We start from the raw sequence: 21,026 nt of genomic DNA, 5'->3' as shown, positions 1-21,026 counted from the left end.
CAGAAATATATGTGCCCTTTGTGAAAGCAAAACAGGTACTCAAATGTATTTTCTGATAAGAAAAAATGTAAACATTTTATTGCTTGAATTATATTTTGCACAGTTGGAAAACATGGCTATCCTGCTGTCTGAAACCAAATACATACCCTTACTGATTAAAATGTATACAGCTCAAAATTAAATGACTGTTGAGTGAAAAAGACAGTTTCATATAGTGAGACTGGTCACTAGCCACATAGCAGTGCCCCTTTGCCACCCTGCAACCTCCACTGTGTTACCTGCATCTTATTGTATCTTTGTAACCCAAATAGTCAAATAGTTTCTTCAGAGTCAGTTTTATGTCACTGTACAAAGTGTGTCCGGCAGGCTACATGAACAATGGTCATTGTCTTCTGATTTAAACTCGATATGTATTATTTTTCTGCCTTTGGTAAATGCTGCTGATGTTTGGAAACATGAACTAAACCGCATTTCTTTTATCGGCAGCTTTTACTGTCTGGGTCTCCTTCATTTTGAAAATATGTGCGATATATCTACTTTTTGTCTACCAGTGCCATTTATCCAATGCACTCCAACTATTGTTAAAAGAATTCTTCCCAATGCAGCTCCCTCCACATTTCCTGATCAAAGTTCTGAAATGTGGAAAAGTATGATATTTTTTTTTATTTTTAGGGGTGCATTTGAACCTTTGTGTTTCGCACCAGCAGATAGTTTTATAGTTCCACTGATCGCAGCAAACTGCATGTTTTGAAGTACACTTTGAATTTTGTATTAGTTGTTTTGCCTTTTACTGGGACCAGATCCACTTAGGTGAAATAGCTGCATGAACAGGTAAGATGATTTATGTGTACATTGGGATGTTCACTAACAGACCCGTACCTCTGATGTCCATTAGGACTGGGGCAGAGTTAATTCAATGACAGGTGAGAGAATAACTATTCACTAGCCTTTCAAAAGCACAACCTAGCAGGAAACCTTTCTCTGTGTATCATTAATCATCTGGGGTTACACATTTCCTCTCCTCCACATACCCCTGGTATGACCTTTGCACCTTTGCAGGTATGAGTCATCTGTAATACATGGAATTGATACTCTTGCAGAAAACAATATCATCAGATCATCAAAATATATGTACCAGGAACATGAATGAATTAGCATATATCACTAATGCACTGTTTAGACACAGACTGCTGGACGCAAAGCATGTCAAACTGCTGCCGTGTTTTTAAAAAAGGAAATTATATATATATATATATATATATATATATATATATATATATATATATATATATATATATATATATTCAGTAAAAAACTTTGTTAAAGGGACGTTATGGTTAAGTTGCGCTACTAAAAACCTATGAAATTCAGTAAAAAAAGTTGTTAAATGAACGTTATGGTTGCAAGTAAAACCGAAAACCCCCTGAACTTCGCTAGTTATGGTAAGCTAAGCAACCATAACTCGCGCCACCAGCGTGCATTGCTAAGACTAACACCCAGGACATCACATGTCTGACTCACTGTTTTTTCCTTTAGTGATATATCTTAGACAGTAATAGTTAGGAACAAAGAAATCAAAAATTACTATATTTGTAGACTTATACTTCAAATATGTTCTTACAATAATTCAATTAGGGTGCACTCACAGCATATGAAACACATACATAAGGAAAATACACACTTGAAAGACAGCAATGCTTTCTGTGTATGAAGACAATCAGTAAGGTTATCAACACTTTCTTATTATTCTGCTGTTTTTTTATTACTGTACTTTCTCTGGATATGCTCATATTTGTATTCGCATTACTTTAATTAGGGTTCAGTCACATCATGTGATATTTATACATAGGGAAGTAGTAGGTTTGAAGCAGAGCAATCATTTCTGTGCATAAAGATAATCAGTTGGGTTATGAACATTTTCTGGTTCTACTGCTGCTTTTTTTGCGTACTTCACGTTCCCTTTATATACTCATATTTGTATGTGTTATTGTGTCTTTGTGTTTTGTATGTAATAATGAAATTATGTAGTAAGTGGGTTTTATTAGATACCTATTACATGTTGCACAGTACGCAAAACTCTAATAAGAAAGCATTTATCATTTCACTATTCAACATGGGAAGATTATGAATATTGCACCTCCATCATGCATGCTGAACACAATGCTTATGTTTATACATGAGTATCTTACTATACTGTAAAGAACTTCATAATAGAATGCTATTTATATCAATGCATTGCTTAATGCACTGCATAGCTCATGATATTTATTCCAATGATCCTTGACACTTTTTTGACAACATTATAGAATCCCTTGTATAACCTTTCATGAAAAGTAAATGCACATGTGATGTTATCAGTGATGCCATCAATGACATGTGTGATGTCATCTTTGATGTCCTGGGTGTTAGTCTTAGCAATGCACGGTGGTGGCGCGAATTATGGTTGCTTAGTTTACCATAACTAGCGAATTTCAGTGGTTTCCGTGGAACCAGAACGTCCCCTTAACAACGTTTTTTTACTGAATTTCATAGGTTTTTAATAGCACAACTTAACCATAACTTCCCTTTATCAAAGTTTTTTTTACTGAATATACATATACATAGTGTGAATTTGATAGATGTTTACTGGGATTCCTTTACTTTATATACATGTAACATATATACATGTAACATAGAATATACCAAACCCCTTGCTAGTGATTTTGATGTCCGCGGACTGTGCATATGTCCGCGGAGGACGCGGACAACATAAACACTACCCAAAAACTCAGGGGGTATCTTAGATTGTTCTATCATGCCATATAAACACTGAACAAGTTTGAAAAGCAGCTCATAACACATTATATGTAATAATAAATAAGAAGTGGAACCTATATATGTAACACATCAAACGTCCATTTAAATAGCACATGTACTAAAATGGAATATACCAAAACAAAAAAAGATATGCTTCAACATAATTACCTCACAGAAAATGCACAGCAAGAAGCAACAGTAGACCTACACAACAGTAACAACAAAACTTACCAGAAACGAATAAGTAAACTTCATTTTTCTTATATATTTCTAAACTTTCTGTATTAGGTACACTAAAAGTAATATATTTCTTTTTACACAGAAATGTCCAGTACTTTGGAATGGCTTGAAGATAATTTCCCACTTGAGGAAATGACAAAGAGACATTAGAAAATGCTCTGCAGTGCATGGAACAAAAGATGGATATGCTTATGGAATAGTTCAATCTTTTAAAACATTTTGTGGAGGACCACATAAAAGAAAAAAATAAATATCATTGTTCCACAAGCACATGTTCCCCCTCTCCATGTCCCAGTCAAGTATCCCCAAACCCTCGGTACCTAGAAAAACGTTATGATGAGACTTCCATCCCTTCATGCCCTCCCATCCATCCTCTCCAAGACCCTAATTCCCCTGTATTTGTGTCAGATTCTGCTTCCCCCTCTTTTTCATACATTTTATATTTGTATAAAATTAAAAAAAAAGATTGTGTGTGTTTTAATTCAGTCCTTTGTTTCTTTTTTTTTTAAAAAAAGGCAGTTGGGGTGTCCGCGGACAGCGCGGGTGTCCGGAATGTCCACAATTAACAAAAATGAGGGTGTCCTATTGACACTATACCTGTCCGTACTGTCTGCAAGCACAATGGAACTGTTCTTAGAACACACTAGGTGTCCAGAATGTCCGCAATTAACCAAAATGGAGGTGTCCTAAGGACACTATACCTGTCAGTACTGTCCGCAATCAAGATGGAACTGTTCTTAGAACAACCTTGATGTCTGGGATGTCCGTAATTAACCAAAATGGAGGTGTCCTAAGGACACAATACCTGTTTGTACTGTTCGTAATTAAAATGGGAGTGTCCGTACTGTCCGCAGAGCATCTACGCACATGCGCACTACACCCATAGGTCTTACGAACATCCCGCCTGTCTGTAACTGTCCGTCGCACATGTGTCGCTCTTTTGATTAGTTTCAGGACCCGAACACTGTCTGTAGAACACCCACGCTCATGCGCACAGCCGTCCCTGCACATTTAGTGTCTTGCGGACAGCCGTCCCATTTGCGAAAATGTCCAGGATGTCATCCTGTGACCACACCCACGCGGAGCGTGTGTCCTGATTTGCGGACGCTGTCCAGGGCCCCGAAAATTTTAAAAGTACTTTTTCGGACAATCCAAAGTATTTTATAGTAGAAGTTTACCATTGCACATGTCCCATACAATGTCCCTGGTGATCTACATACTTTCTGGAACTTTTTGAGCCTTTTTTTTGGTGTTCGATGTGTCTGCGGACATCCTGGCTGTCCGCGAAGCGCGCCCCAGTACCCCTATAAAAGGCCACACCCAAGAGCTGATCGTCATTGTGCTTCTGGCTACCTGACAGAGCATTGTCTTTCCAGAACTGCAGATTAACCTGGCAGATTCACCTGTTTTTGCTGCTTTTGCTTCCTGGTTCCTGATGGGATCTCCAATTGCTTCAGCCTCGGCATCAGCACCCTCACCCCCTCCACCACCACCACGTCCCCAAGGGCCTTGCGCAATACAAGAAAAAATTACTTGGGAATTTGGAAACATGTCCATGACCTTCCCAAGTCCTTCTTTCATTGCAAATTGCAAAGAAATTCCAGACACATGTCCTAAACTGTTCCCTCCACAATGAATTATAATTATGTCTGGATGATGCTGTGTCTCCAAAGTAGCACAGAGAGCTACCAAGTTCAGCCACTTCATTCCACACACTCCATGCCAATGCACTTCCACATGAGGGAATTCAAGATCTGCAGCTACTCCACAGCGTTCTGCACGCACATCCAACCAATGTATCCATGAGTCTCCAAAATCCAGATAATCTGTTTTCTAAAACACACAGCCATAGCTATCTGTTCTTCTCTCAGGAAAAATACTTTCTGACAAACTCTCTCCTTAGACAAAACACCCAGTAAACATTATTGACCAATCCCTTGCTCTACTCTTTTTCATTTGCATGCCTCTCCATCCCAAAATCCCCATCGGTAATACGCGGTGTCCGCAGACATATCGAAAATCTGAGTGTAATGAATTTAAATTTAAATAGTGTGCCCCATTTCCCCTTTGAGGTTGGCTCTGAAAAGAGCCGTTATTTTTGGTTTTTTTTGCAGATGCTTGACAGACACCTGTTATTTTGTATTTTTACTTTTTTTTTCTTACTGTATTCCTAAAATCTTCACATAAGCTTCTCCAAAGCAACCCTTACATTCCAAAACAGCATGGCATTTCCCATAAACGATAAAAAAAATGCCATCTTCTTTAAAATGAACAGCATTACTGGAATCAATATTCTCATTATTACAGAAGAACATACCAGCTCTAAGCAGGAAAGCAAACATGCCTTGGTTGATTGCACACCTAGCAATGTTTTGCTGAAGACAAAAAACAGAACTATTGTCCCATGTTGCCCTAGGTACTAATCCAGAAAAAATAACTTTGGCATTTGGAAGGAAGTTCATTACTGCTTGAACAAAGTGTTCCAAATCTGCCAACAAAGTAGGGACACTGACATAGCCCAAACCCAAAGCACCATAGTGCAAAACTACCACATGGGGACTGTTCATCCTACCCATATCTTCACAAACTTGCACAATTCCCTGTACATTGCAACCGGGCACAGTGCTCCATACCACCTCCACTCCTTTAACATCAAAATTGTTTGCCACATGCCTGCATTGAGCATACTGCTGTAAACCGTGCACAAACACATCTCCAACCACCAACACCCTGAATTTCTCCACCTCTGCCATCTTCACTACACACAGCCTCTTTCAACACAACTTCACAACCTCAACACCTGATTGTCCAATCCCTACAGTCCCCTTTCCATGCTGCATTTGCTGGAAAACCCAGGATGTGGCATGCCCTGTCCGCAGACAGCCAACGTGTCCGCAGAGCGTGTAAGTCTTAGACAGCCCTTCTACCATTTCCACTTCACCCTCTGTGCCATTCCCTCATTGGATACAGCTAAGCAGTCACACAACCATCCCCCAATCACATCCAAGACCTCTACATCTCATCTGACTCCATCATCATAGTTCAGCACTTCAAATGTACTGTTGATCACTCTGAGTACAAGTCTCATATCATTGGAAAGCACCTACTACAAAAACTACTGTATAAGTCTCCAAGATTTCTACTTGCAGCTACATGCACATCCACATGCATGAATACAAACTACAGGTATGCATATGTTATGCACAGTACATGTACAACTCTTATAAATGCATATAAACAAAGTAACTGCCACTTAGCCTGTATAACCTATAAAAGGAACTGACTATTATGTTTCCCATCTGCTATAATGAACTGACACTTCCAAACCTGTTTGCTATCTACATTCTTTTTTTACACACACAGCTGTCTAAAAAATTATAATATTAAAAGATGGGAGAAATGGTTTATAGTGACATTTTCAAATGTCACATTTCGAATGCCATTTTGTCAAATGAAAAATGCCGAAAAGAAAAATGTGAATGTTTTATTTTCATTTTATTTTTTTAATGGGGGAGTCCCCCAACCCCTCATTTTTTTTTAATTGACACTTTTTTTTAACTAACTGAAACAAAAAAACATATTCAGAATTTTTTTATTCGCCATTTATTTTTGACAAAATGGCATTCGAAAATGTGAATTCGAAAATTTAACTGGATACCGGGAGAAATAACAGTATAATTGTAGAAAAACATTTAGTAGTGTATTATAAAATGACACACAACCAGCATAATTCATGCATCTTGATACACTCACACAGATAGACACTATCATTGAAAAGCTATCAGCTGAAATACCACCACTGCCTGTACATCACATCCTTCTGCTTTATTACCCATACCTTCACAAATGCATACGTTCCATGCTTTGCAATACAGTTTCTGCCATTTACCTTATAAAAATTGCAAAATAAGTATATCATTATTTCTTCTATCTCTTAACATCCAATAACACAGCCTTAAGAAACCAAGTGAGTTTGATACACTTAGTATTATACTCATTTGCAAAGCATGTTGAACTAACAGATTGTAAGGACAATATATAGGCTTCACATAGTCAAAGGAAACTGCATGCACACACTATGTTCAGTTATCAAACAACAATACTACTACAAAAACAATGTCTAAATTAACAGTGCCATAAACACACAAATTAGTAACTTCTTTCTTTTACAATTGCAGTGAATACCACTCTCCTGAAAAGCAGCAGCATCTGAAGTACAAACAACAACTGAGAAGAAACCTGCTATTTCCTTTTCAAAAAAAGTAAGTACAATACTACCATAATATTGTAACTGTTACTCAAACACACTGTGGGGTTGATTCATGGAATTTGTGCGCCAAAAAACAGGGATTTGTGCGCCATTCTGCCCACAAATCCCCATTTGTAAACAGGGATTTGCAGGCAGAATGGCACACAAATACTGTTTTTCGGCGCACAAATTCCATAAATCAGCCCCTCGGATGTTAGTATTGCAGAACAAAGAATTGTTTTAATTCTATACCATTAGCTTTAGTATTAGTGCTTCTCCTCACCACTAGCTTACTTTGTACTGTCATCTGAACCCCAGTATAGTAACACGCAAATACAAGAATAGCCTTCCCAAATAGTTGTAGCTGCCCAATGCACAATCACACACCTCCACATACATCCTTACCATCATACTCAGACACTCATGCACACAGCACACATACATTGCAGAACAGCCCAACCCATACCTTCTTTTTTTTCAACAGACCCCAAAGAATGCCTACCAAAAGGCAAGTCCGTAGAAAGCAACACAGAAGTAGAGCAAATGAAAATAAAACTGTCCAAAATATGCATCCATCTCTAGCAGAATTTGTACAAAAATTTCAAACAAAAGATCTAATAGAGTCATTACGCGAAACAAAACAAGCCTCCAGTGCAAAAACTTTGCCTCCTCTTTTAAAATGTAAAACGAAACAGAAAGTGATTAACAAGAATTCAGCTACCACTACTGCTAACACTGCTCCTATAAATCTTGATGTAGTGGTAAGTAACCATACCAAAAAAAGGATTTTACAAAAAATGTTCTGCCACAGAGTCCTTCAGAATCTTATAAAAACAGAAGCTCTCATAGACAGTGCAATCCTTCTCAAAAGGAAGTTATTTATTTTAGTGTTAAACAGAATAAAACCACTAACAAAACTAACTACTAAACTACAAAAAAGACTTCTCAATAAATGGAATGTCAACAAAAATAACTTCTTAAATATCTGTGGGGGTGAATGGAGTCACACCACGAGCACAGAACCATATTTCAATGAAGAGGCATACAAACAAAAGCAAACAAACACAATTGCCATACATAGCAGTGGACGAGGGTATGAAAAACTTAATAATACTATAATGGAACAAGAAACGCTGCTTACAAAAATATTCCCAGAAAACTCAGTATCACCTCTCCATCCGACTGAACCAAAACATCCAGTGTACAAATGGCGTGAACGTCAATGTATAACATTGACAAAAAATCTTTCAAATCTTTATGCCAGTTCCTCAATCAATATGTAAAAGGCAAAGACAAATTCAAAATGAAACTCCTACAAAATATGGATACCTGTCCAGTGCCCAAATACGCAGGACTACAAGGACATACATTAGCCTGCATTTCAGGACCTAATTGCAAAAGCGCCTTCCATCATATCAAAATGATATCAACACATCATTCAACTATAAGAAATCTATCCTTAAACTGTACTATGCTAAAAGTCCAGCTTCAGCATTAGGCAATTTTAAAACAATCTTCTACATGCTACAGCCAAAGACCTACTCCAAGAAATAGAGCATATCCAGAGAAAATATTTTGGAAGTGAAAGCCACTTACAAAATGCAATAGCTTTACAACAGACTAGGAACAATTCTACAAATGGCAACCTTCTACTACACACATACAAAAAAGAAATACTAAACTTTAAAAGTACATCTGCTGAAGTACCAAACCATGTGTATATGTGTTGCCGCAGAACTTTTTATAAAAGTAGCACAAAAACTGTAGACATAAGATACAAAATAGAACATAATGAAGATTCCACATGGTTTTGAATTAGTTCTCTACCTTATAGCAGAAAACAAATACGAAATAAATGTCCCCTTAATACTTTGCAGTTACTGACCTGCAAAAATTGACAACAACCAAACTCTTTCACGTGCTATCACAAATAACTTGGAATTATTCCCACTACCAAATTTATATGAGAGCATCATAATTCAAACAGTGCATCCATTTCAAGCAATAATACCCCTTCACCCAAAAACAGCAAAATTACCTCCCTCAGAATTAGTGAAAGGCATTTGAGGCAAAGTAGTTTATTTACCATTAGATCTGAAAGAAAATGTACACACTCTGGGAGTGCAACGTCCAATAGAGCAATCTTTAATTGTCCTAGTAAATGGTGTACCTACAAAAGACAAAAAAACTTGGCAACAAGTCGTAGACTTACATAAAGTTAGACAAGCCTTGCAATATCTAAAAGACAATAATGAATACTACAAAGAAATTAATATTGAAGAAAACCTGAGGGAAACCACTGAAATAATTCAAGAGTCACCAGAAACTGGTCAATTTGAACTTCTAGATCCTGCAACAGTTTCCAATATGTTAAACCATTATACAATTCATCAATTACACTCTAAAGACACCATAGATGATGCACTAGAAACATACCAAATGCGACAAACCAAAGGATCACCAATCAGCAGATGGGAAAAAAGTATAGAAGCACATGAGGAAGGTACGATGATAGACCCACTCAGATAACAGCATCAGAATACCACTCGTTACGAATGTATTCTGAAGATCCCAGATTTAGACAAAATGTGGAATACATATTCCACCTACTCTTTGAAAGTGAACTAGTATCTCTATGCTACAGAGTTGCACACACATTGACATAAGGTGCCCATTTTCAAAATATGTCAGCTATGCAGTTACTACAAAAAGTGCGAGAAAAAGATGAGGTTTTACAATCAAGCATTTCAAATCTGTTAGCAGACATGAGTGGTACTAAAGAGTACTGGTTCCGACGTCACGGAGATGTATGTTGTATGATAAGACACCTTGGCCCACCCACTTGGTTTGTTACATTAAGTTGTGCAGAATATGCATGGGAAGATGTACATGATTTCCTACGCATATCAAACAAAATCAAAACAAACATAGAAATAGTAATACCTGGAAAACTTTGTTCTCTAGATCCTGTTAATGTTTCATGATATTTCCATCATCACTTCATTGCTATGCTACACTCTGAGAAGTGCAACACTTCTTTTGGAGAAAAGATACCAAGCCAGAGGAGCACCACATATCCACATGCTTTTATGGATTAAAGATGCTCCTAAATATGCTCTAGACAATGATGCCACTGTTTTACAGTTTATCGAAAAATATGTCAATTCCTTCAGAAACAACAAATAGTGATCTTCATGCACAAATTTTACAATTTCAAAGACACAAATGTTCGAAATATTGTCGTCGCAAATACAAAAAACAAAGTGGAATGCTACACCAAATGCCACTTTGGTTTCCTTAGACCAGTTACAGCAACAGGTCAAGTAAACATCTCCATGTCTTCAGTTAGACTTAGTGTTAAAGGTAAATCACCTAAGAACACATATTACATAAAAAGAACAGAAGAATCAAAATATATCAACAATTACAATGCAATCATTGGCCTCTTATGGAATGCAAACATAGATGTGCAGTACATTGCAGACAATTCCACTGCAGTTGCAAGATATGTTACAGCCTACTTAAACATAGCAGAAAAAACAGAGCTCCAAGACCTCTGGAATGGCCTATCATATGACAAAACACTGTCTCAGAAATTGCACAGCTTAGGCATAAAAATGCTCTCTCATAAAGAATGTGGCTGCTATGAAGCTGCAGACCATTTAACCTGTACTGCTTTGTATGGTAAATCTGAAAATATAGTATGGCTAAGTCTTGGTCCTGCTAAATCTAGAAAAAGAGTTCTCAAATCATACGATGACATAGAAACAATAGCCAAAAATGATTCCAACAGCCAAGACATTTTGAAAAACTATTTACTAGACTCATACTACCCAAACAGGAGTACCACTTTGGAAACCATGTGTCTATACCACATAGCCCAAAACTTCACATACAAAAATAATATAAAACCAGATGAAAACAAAGGTAGATACAAAGTGACAAATTGTGAAGGCAGCTTAGTGAAACTCACCAAACGGAGCATTATTAATCATATCAAATTGTCATTAAACACTCTTCAACATAAAGAACTCTATTACATGTCCCTGCTACAACTTTTTAAACCATGGAGAAAAGAAAAATAGTTACTAGATATCTATGACTCCTATGAAGACACTTTCAAAGCAAATGAAAGCACTATGACCGATGTAAATGTTACACAGTGCAAAACAATGTTGCACAATGAACAGCAACACGAAGAAGAACTCCAGGCCCAACTAGATAAGGACACTCCTGACAGTAGTCAACCTTCTGTAACAGGAAGCCAAGAACCACTGGGACAGCCACTAATAGCAAATGAGGCTGAATTAGCTATGATAGAAGTAGAAAACACCATGGGTCACTATGAAGAAGATACAGAAGACTTAACTATACTGCAATCAAAACTGAACAATGAGCAGCATAGCATTTTTCAAGAAGTGACAAAAGAAATTGCACATGGTGTATAACATGAAAATAAAGAATGTACCTGCCAAAATTACAAACCTATACTACTGTACGTCAGTGGTAAAGCTGGTTCAGGCAAAACATTCTTAATCAAAATCATCAGCAAGTTCCTTCAACAATTGACAAACAACAAACTGTCAGCTGTTGTAACTGCCCCCAGAGGTTTAGCTGCCTACAACATAGGCGGTATCACTTTTCACCGATTACTACTCCTTCCAGTAGAACACCAAAATGAATTAGAATATTACAAACTTTCTACAGAAGCTGCAATGGAACTATGCAGAGTTTTAAAACAAATGAAAATGCTACTAATAGACGAAGTGAGCATGGTCTCCAACCTAGTGTGGCTTTGATTCACCTCAGCTTACAAGAATTGCTCAAAACAAACCACAAAGAGCTCTTTGGCGGAAAGGACATTATTTTTTTCGGAGATCTTCTTCAATTGACACCTGTGAAAGGTGAACCTATTTTTAAAACGTTAGGGAACAGACTCTGTCGTAAAACTGTTGGCAGCATAGGAAATGTCAACCTTTGGCAACATTTCCAACACAAACAATTAACAGAAAACATGCACCAGTCTGCAGACCTCACATACGGCAACATTTAAAAAAATATTAGAGTTGGTGTACTACCTCAAGAAGCACAATCATTATAAAAAACCCGGCACATCCATGCACTGTATGGCCATAACTCATGTGCTACTGATGTCATGGAAAAATTAGCACATAAAAATGTCAATTGTATGTCCTTGATGCCAACTCTTACAAGCTGTTCAAAATTCAATGAAACAATGTTGAAAAAAGAAATGCAACCAATAATTGAAATTTGCTCCACAGACAAACTGGACGTACATGGTATGACACTACCCATGTGTCAACAAGCCACAACAAGACTAAATACCTTAGAAAACTCTATCTCCAACACAGCTGGTTTGAGAAAATATTAAAATTATCTTTAAACTGTAGAGTAATGCTTAAACGTAACCTTGACGTGGAGCAAGGACTAGTTAATGGAGCACTTGGTACAGTTGTTGGCTTTCAAACATACCCACGTGACAACAACATTCAGTTTGTCAATATTCTCTACAAAGTTAAAAGTATAGGACGCTCAACAGCTCGATTTCTTCTTTTCAAAGACATGTATGCACGCAGAGAGCAACTTTCTCTAACTCTAGCATACACAGTCACCATTCACAAATCACATGGTTTTACCCTAGATAAAGCATTAATAGATATTGGGAACACAGTCTTTAAAGAAGGCATGTGCTATGTAGCACTATCACGCTTACGTACACTTGACAGTCTATTTCTAATCAACTTTGATGCAAGTAAAGAAAACGCTGATATTCCTTGCATTTTAGAATACAATAAACTACGTTCACTGTACACCCCATCTAAAAACCTATCCTGTTCTGCAAAAACCAAAACGTTGTAAAAGAAAACTACTTCAAACAGAAATGCAACAGGATCTCACTGCAAATCCTCCAAAGAGAGTAAAAGAAGCTAATACTTCATCAATTACTACAACCAAAGAAGAACCTACTACTCAAAGTAACTCAGCTACTTCTTCAAAGAAGCAACACACACTCTGAAGAAATGACTTGGACACAGAACTATCTGGTCCATTCAAATCTTCAAATATAACTGGTGTAAATTGTTACACAAATGTAGCAATAAATATTCTATTCCAATTGCCACCAATTATTGACATTTACTTACACAATACAGACCAATTGTGTTTGCAAATGTTAGTCCTTCATAGAAATGCAAGCAACAGTCCTGGCAACACATACAGTGTATGGAATAAGACAAGAATTGGACTACTGTGCTGGAATGGTGAAATTCACTACAAACTCACAAGAAGATCCACAAGAATTTCTAATGTTCTTACTACAAGTACTGGAAAACAAAACATACCCATAAATGAAATATTCCAGATTTCATACATGTGGAAACATACATGCACTCTCTGCAACAATGTGGCACAGGAACAAATCCCTAATGAACGCTTTGTCTTTGTATCCATACCTAACTGTGAATCCGTTCCATTTCAGCAACCTGTACAAAATACACACCATGGCAGATTATGTACTACCTGGAATTCAGATAATCGCTCCACCTTACAAATACAAACACATAGTAAATACATAATACTAATGCTTCTACGTTACAATGCAGATGGTACCAAGAACAACTGCAAGCTGACTGGATTCACAAATGGTCAAGTATCACTTGGTAAGAAAACCTTCACAACAAAAGGGATAGTCTACCACACAGGAGCCACAACCAATGCAGGTCACTACACTGCATATATACAAAAGAATTGTGGATGGTTCGAATGTAATGATAGTACCATTACTCTAAAGCAGAGATTACCAGAAAATCTTATAAACGCTTATTTAATATTCTTAAAACCAAAATTTAATAACTAATCTGTGCATAAACATTAATGAAACTTCAATTGGAAAACTATAAAAAGTTAGAATACGCCAACAGGTATCTAACTGCCCCAAGATTCTGCAAACAACCAAACAGATAAATCAATACCACTAAATTATAAGAAGAAATAAACAGTTTAAATACGCCAACAGGCATCTAACTGCCCCAAGATTCTGCAACAACCAAACAGATAAATCAATACCACTAAATTATAAGAAGAAATAAACTGTTTCAATACGCCAACAGGTATCTAACTGCCCCAAAAATCTGCAACAACCCAACAGATAGATGAGCAACTTGAAAATATAAATAAAAAACTATAACCAGTTAGAATACACCAACAGGTATCTAACAATCTGCAACAAGCCAACAGATAGAACATTAGCCAGAAACAACAAATAAACACTGAAAAGAAAGAAATGTATTGTACCATAACAAAAGAAGTTTTTTTTTCCCACAGACCCAATGATTTAAGAAATAAACACAGAAACTGAGCAAATTGCACAGTAAACTGGTTTGTAAACTACTAAATATGAGGGTCGAAATAATGCAGAAATGTCTATTATGCAATGCAATAACTCATTATGAACTACCTACACTAACATGATCTTTTCTTTTATCACAGAAATTGAAAAAGAATATCTGCTCCAGTTACCCAAGTCATGAAAAAATATATCCAATCACAAAAAAATCTGTAAGCATATAATAATTCAACTCACAAATACTGCTCCATAACACAACCATTGAAGCAAACATCTAACCATACACCACAATCCAAAATGTTTACTTCAATGGATATGTAATACTGCAGTGCTTGTTACCAAACTCTACAATCTTAATTACATGACGTAGCAAAAACTTCACATGCAAACTATACAAATCAAACAGTACACAAACTGTAGATTTGTGGATATTTGATGGATGTTTGATTCTATGGGTGTGTTATGCTGCAGTGGTTGTGGCCAAGGCCTAGAGTCTTGGGTGCATGGCAATCAAACATTTTAACTGTGCTGTATGGGCTACTGCATTTGACCGCGGACATGACAAACACATCAGGGGCGCCTGCCACCTAAATAAATACAGCATTTGACCCATCTCTTACTTCCCCACCCTCCCCAAGCACTGTTACACACCAACACACTCCCCAAAGTTGTATTTTTCCCCCGTTCATTGCCGCGCTGTCTGCGGATGTCCGTGGATCCAAGATGGCGGATGCATCAAAACAATACAACGCACCTCACACTTCAACCCAGCCAATCAGAGAACATGTTGCATGTCCGGGGACATGACGCAAGCCGATTAGCCAATCGGTTTCCTGTCCGCAGAGCAAACAGGGACATATATCCGCGGAGCGGAATTAGATATCACTAATAGATATCACACATTTTTTTAGACCTACTTTTTGGTCATTTTAAAAAAAACGACTGGACGGATTTCCACCAAATTTACAAAAGCACGCTTTCGGGACCAAGCTGCTGCTCCTGCCACAAATTTGGTGCATATGCGTCCATCGGTTTGAGCTGTAGGCATGAGCAAAGTTTTTTCCCCATTCACTCTATGGGAAGAAAATACATTTTGGGACCCCCCCCTTATAACTTTGCCCCCCTTGCACCAAACCTCACTAAACTTTGCAAAAAAAATCAGAGTGGGCCATATACTTTTGAAAAGTTTGGTGAGGTTTCATCCAGGGACAGCGAAGTTATAAGCCACCCAAAAAGTGTTCTTCCTATGGGATTAGCAATTTACCCATAACTACACGGCCACTACCGTGGACCGTGTAATAAAACAATCAAGAAATATTTAGATTTCATGGTTTGGGACTGGATAGCCTAAGATTTGCATCAAATATTTATGGATTACACCAATATGTGAAATTTGAAAAAACACCACCAGGTGCGAATGCATGTAAGAGAGCCTATTGGATAATCAGGCTTTTATAGACAATAGGACTGTTCAAAGAGTCAGGCCTGTCAACATTCAGGCTTTCGTAGGATTAGGCGACATTGGAAACCAACTCGTTTCGGATTTGCCCACTGTATAAGGCCATCTTCATCAGGGTTGGTCGTGTAATAGTGCATGCACATAATCTTTGCAATTAACCATTAATCTGTAAAGGTTCCTGAGTCCCTCTGTCTATAAGTAGCGTGTCATAGTGGTTGTATAAATGAAGTTCAAAAGGCGCGTTCATTATCACTGCTGGTCAGCATGGATTCTCTGCTCGGCTTGCAAAAGCAAAGACAAAACTAGTTGGTTTCTAAAGTCACCAATTCCTACGCCAAATCCGACGAAAGCCTGAAAGTTGAAAGGCCCAATTCTTTCAACAGTGGGCTCTTTGTACCTGGTGGGGGTTTTTAAATTAAATATACTGGTGTAATCCATAAGTATTTGATACAAAGCTTGGGCTATCTAGCCCCAACTGTGAAATCTGAATATTTCTTGATTGTTTTATATATTTCGTTTCATTTTATCTCATTAAACATAGCAGCAATTTATTGACCTGCTTTGCGTCCAGCAGTCTGTGCATTTGTGATAACTAATGATTCATTCAGGTTCCTGTTACATATATTTTGATCATCTGATGCTATTGCTTTCCCCAAGAGTATCAATTCCCTCTGTTTTTTATACTTGACAATAGATACTGGGTGAAAAGTAGGTCTCCCCGCACTTGCTTAGGTATGAGTAATCTGTGCAGGGAGGTATTGCTTTCCCATGTGTGGCTTAATTAGCTGTGAACATTTGTGTTTGGGTTCATGAGAAAGTTTGTGAGCTAGTTATAAAAATTAACAGAAGCATTCTATCTTTTTATGTATGTATGTATGTATGTATGTATGTATGTATATATGTATCTATCTATCTATCTATCTATCTATCTTCCTATCCATCTTCAATGCCATCATGTTAGCACATAATATAGTTAAGGTTAAGACAAATTGTCTATGCAGCTTCAGAAAATAACTGAAGTAAAGCAGGATCCTCAGGCACAACAGGTAGGTTCCAGCAAGTTATTGTATTCCAGTCACAGTAAGTTATATTAAGATGACTAGTGAGAACCACTGGCCCCCATCACCCAGAAGGGGCTCTCCAACTCCCTGACACTAGAACCTTTACTACAAGCATTCCCTCACTCACACCATAACATTATCTCTGTCACACCCACCATTCTCTCTGACATCACCAGCTTCCTGCATCCATCCCCAAGCACTATACAACATATCTCCCTTCTATCCAATCTCCCCACACACCACAGAGCACATCATAACACATCTTGTTTCCTTGCACAGTCCAATCATCATCATCATCACACACACGGAAACACACATCACTCATGCACAACAGTTGATCCCCGCTGTACACTGGCGACACAACAAGGGCAGGTAGAGGCCATATGCCCTTACCCTCAAACAAAGAGAGAAAACACCTTCCATCAACTAACACTCCTCCTTAACGAACATTACGTTTGGCTAACCATCAACAGACACCTCTCACACATCACCCTTTTTTTAACAAGGGGTGGGACTCTAGATAGGAGGCAGGGTGCACCTCCCCATACTTCTCCGGTTGATCATCCCATCAACTACTCTCCTATGGCTAGCTCAAGTGTTCCTGAATAGCCACTTACACAAACACACCTTTTTAATGCCCGGTGTCGCCCAGCAGATGCTGCATCCACATTCTCATTGTGGATCCACATAATCATGTGGGTCTTATGACCAAACTACCCTCAGATGCCTGGTGCAGACACATACACTCCTGCACACATGCCAGAACTACAACACATCTGACACAACTTCTAACAATACCAGCCTTCGAATTCTCCACAGATGTTGAACTTTTTCACACAGATAAGACAATTAACATGTCAAAACATGTTTTGCTAAAAGTCCTTACCTGAGCATAGCCGCAAACTTGAAATTCCTCGAATCGGTTAAATCTAGCTTCTCTCACTCTCCATTCACATCATACAACACTTAAACCTCTACATGCTAGACCACACTAGCAAATCTTTTACTGCAATGAAGTACTATCATTCCCTAACATTTCCAGGCCTAAACTCTTAACGCTCTGCGTGTTTTAGCTTGTGCTATTCTTCGGAGATGTGAGGTCGTATCATACCCTAAAAGTCAATTGCTAGCTTGCAGCTCTATCACTGATGAACATTTTGACTCAACCTCTAAAAGTCCATTGCTCTCAAAGAGCACTAAACCTCAAAGTCCATAGCTGGTCACAGCTCTAACCTGAAAGCCCTACTACAGACATTAATGAGGCCTGAACCTCCTGCAAGCAGCATAGCAACAGTATGCTCCTAATCAACCAATTAACTTCTTGCAACATCCCCAACACACTATGGTGCCAAATATTGTTCAATACACTGAACCTCCTGCAGAGAATAACAAATGTCACATTACAATATACTGTCATAGACACTTACACATCTGTAACCATGTCAAAATATCGTTACCTATCTAGGAAGTGCATAACTTACAGTACTTTACGTTTGCCTTTATATTTCATAAGAGATGTTGCAATGGATTGACAACATTAAAAGGCACTTCACATGGGGTCTCTTGCCGGTCAATTATTAAGGGTGCTCTCATAACACGCATACAGCCTTAAACATACTTCTTTTATCCAGTGGTGCTGCAACTACAATGGCCGCTACCCAAAACGTCCACATTGTCCTTAATGTGGGGTCGGCTGGACGCAGCCAAATTCACATTAACTCCTCTTTCCTTTCATAGACTACATTTGCCAACTTGGAATGAGGCAGTTCTAACACACTCGTATTGCACTGCGACCTTGATTAAGTGAGTTGGAGGTGGGTGGGCCATGGAGCGTAACATGAACCAAACTACTTCTCAGCCCTTCCGTACTTGCACACGGCGTGAACATGTCATGCACCGTAAGGTTACATTTTAAATACTCAGCGAGCAAAATTATTTTTTGATGTCCTCTTTTTTTGTATAGGGGGCTTGTTGGGAGAGGACCATATAACATGGGCGGAAAAGAAGGGGTTTCCACAACAAGCTACCCTTTAATGTAGCACTCTACGTTGTAGACTTGACATGAACCCAGGCAAGATTTTCACAACATCTAAATCAGCATATGTAAAAGATGAAACGGTCAGGTGTCACAAAAATATAACACAATTTATTTAACACAAAGCCAATTTTAAAAAAGAGGACCTCTTGGTCAAATATACTATTCAAAACAAAAAAAAACATAAGAGACAGTTTTTCACCACAAAGGCATAGTCTGGTAATTCAGTAGTGGTGTACTATAAGCATATAAATGTGTCCAACTCAACATAAGAAACAGTGGTGTTAGTAGCCTATAGGTGACTTATTTCGGAGCAGATTTTTATATATACGTCTTGAGCAAGTCCCCAATTTATTATGTCGACAGGATACATCTGTTTCCAGCCTTCTTATTGAACACACGTTGGCCTTTGACATTCTTTCAACAACAGTTTGGTCACACGCGTAAGGCTTTCTTCAGGACAACCCCCCCCCTCCCCAATTAGGGTGTAGGACGTTATGTCTAAGAGCTTTTTTTTCAAAGGTGTACCCATGTATCTACAATAAAACCAGAGAGAACAAACATGTCAGACAAAAAATATATCTACACATTCACACACATGCACCGTAATGTGTTGTTTTCTTGACCAGCCCTGACTGGGTCTATTGATTTTGCTTATCTGCACAGTAGGTTCAGTGGTACTATCAATGTTTTCACAAGTTAGTACTCATCATTCTCTTCTATTTTGTTTACGGTATGCATATACACGTTTCCGTTTAAGCTTTGTGGGTAACTCTTATTTTTATGCACTAGTTCTACATATATTTTATTCATTGTAACATTTCTTTCTTAAACTGCTGTGTATCAAGAGATATTACCCTAATTTCTATTCATCAGTGCAAGAACAAGGAAGGGAAAAAGGAAAAGAAGGGAAAAGGGAGGGAATGGGGGAAAAAAGGGGGAAGGGAAGAAGGAAAGGGGACCCTAGGTTTTTTTTTTTTTTAGGGCAGTGGCTGCATGTCACTTTATCCCAACTCGATCAAACAGGAAAATACCTGTGGGCTTCGGATGGTGTAACAGGCTTGTCACATTGTGTACGGGATGCCAAAGTTTGTTATTTTCAGAGCTGCATAGGTCAAATCTGCAGAGGAAGCAGGTCACTGGGTGACTATTTCAAGACCCGTTTCATGTTCCATTTTTGTTTTTTTGTTTAATTTTTAAAACGCCTACCTGCTATCTGAGGCGTGCGTTGCACTTCTGTGTGTAATCTGGTTTCCAAAAGGGGAAAGTTCTGTTCATAGGTACATATTCACTCTTGTCACATCCAGAGCTGCATGTATGGAGTAGAAATAAAATAGAGGAGGGGGGAGACACTTTTAGAAACTATGGTACCATGTGGGAAAGACCGCAATCACTAGGCGTCCCCACGAGGACAGTTGTACTTACTTGGGCAAGCTGTTTATCAGCCCCGAAACCGCTGGCGTCAGTTAGGTTGCATCCGTATTAGAGATTTTGCGTGTTTGTGTCCAGGTCACATGATGTAGCCGAACCGACGGCTACGTCCTGCACAGTCAGCCAATGAGGCTCCTCCATCACAATGGAGGTGGTTTGCTCCATAAAACGTGGTGCCATCTTGGAAAAGAGAATGTGTGCCTGCTTATAGATGGCAAAGCAAAGAGTGTTTAGCAGCCATGTTGTATATAATTAGTAATGTGCAGCATAGCCCATGAATGAGAGATGTATCTAATGACAAATTTTGCTATAAATACAGCGTTTTTGCCAAATTTTCTCTTATGGGCACCATGTCTGTTGGCATGATGGTGCATCTTTATAAAAAGTCA

At 38.2% G+C, this 21,026-nt stretch overlaps 1 protein-coding gene across 4 annotated transcripts in view; it reads right to left on the bottom strand.

The window, feature by feature from the left end:
* LOC138526227 (T-cell-interacting, activating receptor on myeloid cells protein 1-like) overlaps positions 1 to 20,715 on the bottom strand; it is a 733,986-nt gene extending 713,271 nt beyond the window's left edge. For 3 of the 4 annotated variants that reach the window (XM_069636712.1, XM_069636798.1, XM_069636743.1), the window contains exons 1-2: positions 20,632 to 20,715; positions 20,416 to 20,515 (exon numbers count right to left, since the gene is read on the bottom strand). The gene's annotated coding sequence lies outside the window, so the exon portion shown is untranslated. Of the gene's footprint in view, positions 1 to 20,240; positions 20,327 to 20,415; positions 20,516 to 20,631 lie in introns of all 4 variants that reach the window. The other variant, XM_069636718.1, reaches the window with a different exon arrangement.
* Positions 20,716 to 21,026: the final 311 nt, after the last annotated feature.

The sequence above is a fragment of the Ambystoma mexicanum genome, chromosome 1q, assembly GCF_040938575.1.
Source record: "Ambystoma mexicanum isolate Mex_15411 chromosome 1q, UKY_AmexF1_1, whole genome shotgun sequence".
Taxonomy (NCBI): domain Eukaryota; kingdom Metazoa; phylum Chordata; class Amphibia; order Caudata; family Ambystomatidae; genus Ambystoma; species Ambystoma mexicanum.
Note: the sequence above shows the minus strand (reverse complement) of the source record. Positions and strands in the feature narration are given on the sequence as shown.